This window comes from Argentina silus (assembly GCF_951799395.1).
Source record: "Argentina silus genome assembly, chromosome: 14".
Taxonomy (NCBI): Eukaryota; Metazoa; Chordata; class Actinopteri; order Argentiniformes; family Argentinidae; genus Argentina; species Argentina silus.
The window spans coordinates 6,291,610-6,301,030 of NC_139668.1; the positions used below are offsets into that span (position 1 = coordinate 6,291,610).

The window sequence follows — 9,421 nt, forward strand, 5'->3', positions numbered from 1 at the left end:
TTTCTTTTCTTTTTTTTCTACTGAAGCCCCCTGAAACCTTGAATATCTTCCTCCCCTCATCTCCCTCCATCCTGCTCATCTCAGCGATCTGACTGGACAGCTTATACATTATATATGATGGTGCTATTATTATTACATTATGGTGGTAGGCAGGAGTCCTCTGATGGATGGAGAGGAGAGGAGACAAGGATGCAACTCAGGGATTCTCTCTCTCTCTGTGTCTTTCTCTCCCTCTCTCTCTCTCTGTGTCTTTCTCTCCCTCTCTCTCTCTCTCTCCCCCTCTCTCTCTCTCTCTCTCCCTCTCTCTCCCTCTCTCTCTCTCTCTCTCTCTCTCTCTCTCTGTCTCTCTCTCTCTCCCTCTCTCTCTGTGTCTTTCTCTCTCTCTCTCTCTTTCTCTCTCTCCCTCTCTTCCCACTCTCCCACCCACCTGTTCTTTCTCATTTTGAAGAGCATACATCAAAGCAGTCCTGGTTACTTGTAGCAGGTTGGTCTTGTGAGTCTTTGATACTCAGACACTGTCTCTCGACCTACTGGGAGCTACAGAGGCTTCAAAGGAGCTGCGCTCATCACTTTCCATTGTTCCATTGTTCACGTTGAAATGAGACGTGTGTGTGTGTGTGTGTGTGTGTGTGTGTGTGTGTGTGTGTGTGTGTGTGTGTGTGTGTGTGTGTGTGTGTGTGTAGATGCCACTAAGGTCGAGTAGATGTTATGACAGTATTCATGTTTACATCATGTAAACCCTATCTATCTATCTATCTATCTATCTATCTATCTATCTATCTATCTATCTATCTACCTATATATATGTGTGTCTATCTATCTACCTATATATGTGTGTATCTTTGTAGTGTGTATCTTTAGAATGGATATTGCTGTTTTTAAGTGTGTGTTGTGTTGAAATAGTGTGCGTGTGCAATAATGACATTACAGTTCCTTTGAGTCTTGGCTCTGACATGAAAGAACTGACTGATATTCTAGTGAAGAGCAATTTCTGAAGGAATGTAGAAGTTTCATCTGAGAATAGAGAGAGCTCTATAAAAGGCCTGGTGTGAGCTGGTGTGTGTCTGTGTGTGTGTCTGTGTCTGTGTGTGTGTCTGTGTGTGTGTCTGTGTGTGCCTGTGTGTGTATGTGTGTGTAGGAAGCTTGTCCTGGCTGAGATCCCACCTATTTGAATGGCCTCGTAATCTCCAACCCTCGAACAATGGCTGTTAAAAAAACACACACACACACACACACACACACACACACACACACACACACACCCCCCACACACACACACACACACACACCCCCCACACACACACACACAACTTTCAAAGCTCGTACACCGGCAACTTCAAACACCACTGAGCTTTTTCTAGCGAGGGATTTGGTTACGTTGGCTGAACCAGGCCGCGGGTCGGCGGGTCGGCGGTTCTAAGGAGCAGTCAGTCAACAGCACAACAGCAGAGACAGAGACGTACTGAAGGAAACGCTGCTCACACCGCCGCCGCCGCCAGAGGACGAGGCCAACACACCAACACAGGAAATTAACCCTCGTTTAGCCTTCCCTGGTCTAGACCTGCTCCTTATAATGAAGTAGGAAAAGTCCCGCTGGGAGTTCCTTGATTATGGAGAAAGTGTTCCAAGGCTAATGGTTTACCTCACAGCTGTGTGTACGTGTGCGTGTGTGTGTGTGTGTGTCTGTGGGGGGGACGGGGACGTGTGTGTGTGTATGTGTGTATGTGTGTATGTGTGTGTGTGTGTGTGTGTGTGTGTGTGTGTGTGTGTGTGTGTGCGTGTGTGAGCGTGCGCGCGTGTGTGCGTCATTGTTCTACGGCCTGACACTAAGACTGACCCATTTGGGGCCCCCCAAAACTAGCGCTGCGGTTGCTAGCTAGCGTGGGTATCATAATCCCTCATCGACCTAGAAATGCACTTATCTGGTGAGCAGGTGGTCAAACAGGCCTCTTACCACAATGGTGTCATCTGCTGCAGAAAGTGTCAAACACAGCAGGAGTCCAGCCTCTTGTCCAATATGAAGGCTCTCCAGCGCTAGGCTGGATGTAGCTGAAAGGGCTAGTAGCATGGTAGCATCACAATGGCCATCCATCACAGACACATTACAGTGTTTAACACAGCAGGAGTTTAGCCTCATTTCGTCCGATATTATGTTAAAGCCACAATCTGTAACTTTCATTCCCAGCCAGAACTACTACGGTCCCTTTTGCTTTGTTTGTGGACTGTAGCAGTGGACCTGGGTCTTGGCAAATGTAGTTTTTTTTTTTTTTTTTCACATTTTAATCGTTCCAGTGAAGAGCTCTGGGTTATTCCCTACCAGAGTTCTGGATACATTGGTTATGGTAAGAACCGTATAAATGACTTTAGGTTATGGTTAATAGCTTTATAGGCTTTACAACAGGAGGGAGGTTGTGTTCAGTCACCCTGGGCAGTCTAGCATTGGATTAGATAATGATGACAGTGTGTGTGTGTGTGTGTGTGTAGTGTGTAGTGTGTGTGTGTGTGTGTGCAGTGTGTGCGTACTGTGTGTGTGTGTGTGTGTGCGAGGGTGTGTTCAGGAGAGCAGTATTGCAGAGGTGAGGGATTACATGGATCATATTATCAGACTTTTCCATTAAACCCACCTTAATACCTGGGGCTTAACTCAGCATTCATTCGTCTCAATGACATTGGTGGAACCGTTGTTGCATAACACGGACTACCGTCTAATTCTGTCCCTCTGACTGGGGCCTGGGAGAGACTGGTCCGGAGCTTCTACAACTGTCGTAGAATGGAGAGCGGATGATGTGTGTGTGAGAGAGGGGATACCGTTCCTCGTTCCTCCGTTCCTCGGTTCCGTGCATGACCCCGTTCCCCCGTCCGATTTCTACCTCCACCAGCCTCTCCCCCCCCCCCCCCCCCCCTTGACAGACACAGCTGCTCTAACAGGGACTGGAGGTGGTCTGGTCGTCGAGGTCTTTCCCAGCGCATCGCCACATTCCCTGCATTGCTCCAACCCTCCTGGGCTCTGGTTGAAGGTTGAAGGGGTGAGAGCGGGTGGATCTGGAGGTCATCCCCCAGAGAACAGAGCCCTCTCCCTGGGGTGTCTTTGTCCACATGATCCCTCATCCCACGCCTGCTGGAGCTCCACGAACTGGAACCCTGACAGGAGGATTTTGTGTGTGTGTGTGTGTGTGTGTGTGTGTGTGTGTGTGTGTGACAGGCGGAGCGTTCCCCTGGTGCCCCTGGGAATCCCGCTCTCTATCCTCTCTTCCCCGGAGTCATGTTTACGCTGGATTATTTTTAGGCTGTTCAGGAATACTGTCGCCAAGCTCAGACCAGAGCTTCCCCTGACCCGTGTGTGTGTGTGTGTGTGTGTGTGTGTGTGTGTGTGTGTGTGTGTGTGTGTGTGTGTCCGGTCTTTTTTAAGACCCTTCCTCTAGGCCCGTTGTTGGACGCTGTAACCTTGAAGGGATTCCTCTGAAAATACCTTTGAGTTGTAGAAGGGGTGTTGGTGTGTGTGTGTATGTGGTGTGTGTGTGTGTGTGTGTATGTGTGTGTATGTGTGTGTGTGTGTGTGTGTGTGTTTGTGTGTGTGTTTGTGTGTGTGTGTGTGTGTGTGTGTGTGTGTGTGTGTGTGTATGTGTGTGTGTGTGTGTGTGCGTGCGCGTCTCTCCTTTAATCAAGTCCAACCAATCTACCGCCTGTTGACAGGAAGAGGTAGCGGAGGAATGCATCACACACCTACACTCTCTCACACCACACACACACACACACACACACACACACACACACACACAGGAATGCATCCATCATCCTGTTGGTTTTTATGAATTCAGCTCCTCAGGGATTCCTAGTGGTAGAATATGCAGAGGAACAGCTGGGGTTTCCGTGTATAGAATCTAATCAATACTGCTGTCAGTATGTGTGTGTGTGTGTGTGTGTGTGTGTGTGTGTGTGTGTGTGTGTGTGTGTGTGTGTGTGTGTGTGTGTGCGCGCGCGCGCTTCTGTGTGCGTGTGTGTGCGTGTGTGTGTGTGTATATGTGTGTGTATTTTCTAATGTGTTCTTCCAACGATTCATCGAAAGAACACATCAGTGGATACCAGGAACTAGAGGTTTCTAGGAAAACGTGTCATCTCGTGGAGATGATTAGGAACGTGTGTGTTTCCTCTGGAACGCCGAGCTGCTTACTAAGACAAGCAATCTCTTCTGGTTCCCGGGGGACACTTCAATCCTCTCTTTCCTCTCTTCCAGGGATTAGTGCTTGGCTCCCTCTCCCTTCACAAAGGGATGGAGCAACAACAGCAGCGCAGCTCACGACAAAAACAATTGACAAAAACTTCCTCGCGATCCTGTGATGTGTTGTGATTATTGTTTCATCGTGCGTCTGTGTTAGAAATGGAAATATCTCCAAACCCCCCTTTTGAAAGGCAACGTGAGCTTCTTGCTCCGTCAGTGAAGTGTGACTCGTTTTGGTGGATTCTTCAAGGATAAACTCTGCTCTCTCTCTCTCTCTCTTGGGCTCATAGGAGTCTGTGGTGGAAGTCTAGGATTTACCACTCTGTACTTTAGCTCTTCGGAGGTAAGAATCAAGAAACAAGTCCTGAGTAGCCACAATATCTGAGTCCGGTATTTATTGCTTGCAAACAAGAGACAAGAGCGTAACAGCAGCCCAGCGTAGAACCGGGGTTCGTTCAGCACAAGTCTGAAGAGACAATGATCAGGTTTGTCTTTTATACAGTTTGAACATATTGCCAGGCGCCTACAAGGCTATCGGCTGATGGCCTTGTGCTTACGTGAGAAAAGGCGGGAGAGAATGAACAATGGGGAGACTTTCTTATTGATTAATCGCTGTTCAACATTTCACACCTATCGACAGGATGCGCCTGTCCCCCCACTATTGCTCTCTCCTACCACTCCCTCAGAGATCACCGCTGTTCATGTGGTAAATCATACAGTGCTTCTCAGAACAATGGCTATAGAACTTTAGAGGAGTGGCAAGAGAAAATGTCATCACAGTAGTTACAGAAGTTGTATCAGTCATATGAAAGTGTATAACCTGAAAATAGTTCTATGAATGTATTTTCCATAACAAGTCTCTCACAGGGGAGGCTGGCGGAGGTAGAAATCGGAAGACGGGGTTCTCATTGTAATGCAGTGGATGGAATGAGGAACGGAATGAGGAATGGTATCAAACACCGTTGTGTTTGATACCGTTGCTCCTTTCGTTCCGTGCGTTACAATGAGCCCCCGTCCTCCGATTTCTACCTTCGCCGGCCTCCCCCTGGTCTGTAATGACTGACGACAGAGCCATTAACTGGCTGACTGATGATGAAGTCATTAATGTCTGTAGCAAGTGTCAGTTCTGAAGTGCAGATCAGACTAACTCCACTTCACACAGTGTGTATCGGTAGTTAACGAGTCATCAAGTGTGAAGTGTGTACCGGTGGCTAACAAGTCAAGTGTGTAGTGTGTACCGGTGGCTAACAAGTCAAGTGTGTAGTGTGTACCGGTGGCTAACAAGTCAAGTGTGAAGTGTGTATCGGTAGTGTGTAGTGTGTATCGGTATCTAACGAGTCATCAAGTGTGTAGTGTGCAGTCATTAGTGTCCCCTTCATCATGTGGAGCGTGTCAGGTTACCCCCGCTCCTCCAGCCCAGTGTAAACTAGAGTGGGTTAATGTGTCTTAATGGGCCTTAATGTCCCAGCCAGGGTAATCAGGCAGGAGATCCAGAGGATATTGATAGTGTGTGTGTCTGTGTGTGTGTGTGTGTGTGTGTGTGTGTGTGTGTGTGTGTAGGATATTAAGAGCTTTAATGGTGGCTGGTTAGAAAGGGGTACTCTAGTGGATCCACACAGCAGAGTTAACACTTGTGTTTGTCTCCTGTGGACCGTGGATGCACTGTAACAGACAAACACTCATTTAAAGTGTGTGTGTGTGTGTGTGTGTGTGTGTGTGTGTGTGCGCATGTGTGTGTGTGAAGGTTTGTTAAGCAGAGCAGCAAAAGGAGGGATGGAAAGGAGTAGGGTGTGGTGGAGAGAGAGAGAAAGAGAAAGAGAATGGCTTACCCACATAGGAAGTGACTCACAAACTTCTGCTGAATCTGGTGTGTGTCTGTGTGTGTGTGTGTGTCTGTGTGTGTGGGTTTGTGAGTGTGTCTGTGTGTGTGTGTGTGTGTGTGTGTGTGTGTGTGTCTGTGTGTGTGGGTTTGTGAGTGTGTCTGTGTGTGTGTGTGTGTGTGTGTGTGTGTGTGTGTGTGTGTGTGTGTGTGTGTGTGTGTGTGTGTGTGTGTGTGTGTGTGTGTGTGCGTGCGTGTGTGTGTGTGTGTGTGTTGGAGAGAGAGAGAGAGAGACTGTCAGACCCAACAGTGTGGATAATGACATTGAGTGACACCTCCCTCCTCCTGCTCTATGCTAGATTACAGTGGGAGAATACGGATTTGCCTCCAGCAATTTTGGGCACCTTGAAAGTGTCAACGCTGCTTGTCGGCAGACACCTGGAGACGCTACACACACACACACACACACAGACAGACACACACACACACACACACACACACACACACACACACACAGGAGCCCGCAGCCTTGTGCTGTAATGTATTCCACCTCTTCCTGTCTAATGGTGCCACACACATGTTGCCTGCTAATTGGTTCATTTCTATGCTGATTTCGGATGCCTCTGTCTCTCTGTGTGACTGTCAACCAGCTCACAGACACACACACACACACACACACACACACTTCACACACACAACAGATGCCAACATTGTGTCTGCGTTCTCTGCAGCTCCAGTGAACATAGCGGGATCTCTCTGGTGGTTTTATTTCGACTGTGGAACACACAGAATACCTCAACCCCTCTGCAGCTCTGTCTTTTACAAATGGAAGCATTTGAACTTTCAATTTTGTAAAAGCCTTCAAGTCAAATCCATACTGCGGAAGAGCTGGCCGACGCCCAATCCCTTTAAAAGGCCCTTTAAAATCCCTTTAAAAGGCCCTTTAAAATCCCTTTAAAAACAACAACTGAGATAAAGCAACTGTTCATCAAGAGCAGGTTTATTTTTAAAAACTGCAAACGCAGGGGCAAGTTAGAATAAACAAAACCGTGGCGGCTAAAATCCTGTGGCTCAGTTCGGTAAACACATTAGTGACACACCTATTTAAAACAGCAGGTGCCCTAATGATCCCAATTAAAATCAGCGGTGGAAGGTAGCCACCAATTTAGCTGTCGCCAATAGGAACACAATACAGTTGACACATGACTGCAATGGTTTTAAATCGTTGAATAGGTACAGTGACTGGATGTTGACGAAATGTTGAGAAATGTTACATGAAACACAAAACTCATGCTCTTTACAGTTTGACCTAATTTCATAAATACATTCAGATGGTGAGTGTCTTTATTGAAGGGCCACTCCTTCACACACACGCACACACACACACACACACACACACACACAGAAACGTGTACATATGTTTCAATTCATGATTTCAGACTCTATAGAAGCAACACAGGATTCTTCAGTTGAATACTGTATTAGTAGATGTCTGCACACTGATGTAAACAGACATCTTTTGGTTGTTGTTGTTGTTTTTGTTTTTGTTGTTGTTAGACATGGTTGAATCTGCTCTGGCCTCATCTGAAGAAACCAAAGCAGGGGGGGGGAAATAGAGAGGGGGAGAGAAGGGGGATGGGTGAAGAAGAGGTCTTCAGACAAAGGAGGGGTGTGAGGGAGGGAGGGAGGGAGAGGGGGATTGGGGGTGTTATAATAGATTCATAGCCTGTGGAGTCTGGTCTGGTAAATGGAAAGCTGGAAAGGTCAGGAGCACCGTCAGCAAAGCTAATGCTATCCTCTCTCCCCCCCTCTTCTTCTCGACCCCCTCCCCCCCCCCCCCCCCCCCCCTTCTTCTCCACCGCTCCTCTATTCCTCTTCTCCTGCCCTCTCATTCCCTTCTACTCAGTCTCTCTCCTTCCCTACCCCAGTCATTCACTCCCCCCATCCCTAATCAAATGAATCAGGCAATCAGACAAGGTTGGGGGGGGGTGGGGGGTTGGGGGTGGAGGGGGCTATGCTCTACTGCCCCGCTCTGTCCCTGCACCCCCCACCCCCACCCTCATCCCCATCTCAGATCAGATAAATCAGATGGTGGTGGGGGGGTGGGGGGGGGGGGCTGGTTTGAGCTGGCTGGTTTTGTGGCGGCTGGGAGTGGGGGGTCTAGGTTTGGGGAGGGGGAGGGGATGGGAGGGGGGTTCCAGGGCGCAGCTTCTCAGGCTGTGTGTATGTGTGTGTGTGTGTGTGTGTGTGTGTGTGTGTGTGTGTGTATGTGTATGCGTGCGCGTAGGAGGGGTGGGGGGGGGGGTTAGTGTCAAACCCAGGCCAGAGTGCAGCCTCCAAAGGCCAGATTGAATAAATCACTCCTGGTGCTAATGGAACTGATGGGGACTTGTAAAGACATATCACATTTCCATTTAACACACACACACACACACACCCTGTCTGTATTAATACCCCATTGGTAGGCTGTTACTGTCCAGAAGGCTGGTGTCAGAGCCTGTGATGCATGGGGGGCGCTGGGCTGCTGTGTGTGTGATGTATGGGTTGTTATGAAGATGTTCGGTTGCAAGGGCGTGTGCTGTGACAGAGAGAGAGGGGGGGGGAGAGAAAGAGAGAGAGAGAGGGAGAGACAGAGAGAGAGAGAGGGGGGGGAGAGGAGAGAGAGAGAGAGAGAGAGGGGGGGGGGGGAAGAGAAAGAGAGAGAGAGAGAGAGAGAGAGAGAGAGAGAGGGGGGGGGAGAGAGAGAGAGAGGGGGGGGGAAGAGAGAGAGAGAGAGAGAGAGAGAGAGAGAGAGAGAGATTGTATCCAGGCATCTGTTGCGTCTCATCTTGACAGTCATTATAAATTCCCTCAATGGCCTGCCACTTGTTCTAGAGATGTAGAGAGAGAGAGAAAGAGAGAGAGAGAGGAAAGAGAGAGAGAGAGAGAGAGGCAGAGAGAGAGAGAGAGAGAGAGAGAGAGAGAGAGAGAGGCAGAGAGAGAGAGAGAGAGACAGAGAGAGAGAGGGACTAGACCCTGTCGTCTATACCCTGCTAATCCCTCTATCTCTCCTGCTACGCCGCTCATTAAGGCTCTGAAGAAGAATAGAGAGAGGGTGGGGGGGGGGGAGGAGAATAAAGAAAGAGAGAGAGAGAGAAAGAAGAAAGGTTTCGAACTCCATTCCCTCCGACGCTAATGGTCACCTCTCGTTTCCACAGATCCAGCCAGACGTTGATTGCGGCCTCTGACTCAAAGACTTACGCCAGAGCCTCCAGAGTGCTGTCTCTCCATGTGAGTACAACCGGGCACCTCAAAACCACAACGTGATGTTCTCTGTCAGAACCTCTCAGCAGGTTTCAGCAGATTGCCTGCGGGGTGCGGGTGTGTGTGTGTGTGTGTGTGTG

The 9,421-nt window shown here is 48.8% G+C and overlaps 1 protein-coding gene across 1 annotated transcript in view; it reads left to right on the plus strand.

Moving 5' to 3' along the window:
* pag1 (phosphoprotein membrane anchor with glycosphingolipid microdomains 1) overlaps positions 1 to 9,421 on the plus strand; it is a 50,158-nt gene that overhangs the window by 19,296 nt on the left and 21,441 nt on the right. The window contains exon 2 of the mRNA XM_083685164.1: positions 9,236 to 9,308. The gene's annotated coding sequence lies outside the window, so the exon portion shown is untranslated. The remainder of the gene's footprint in view (positions 1 to 9,235; positions 9,309 to 9,421) is intronic.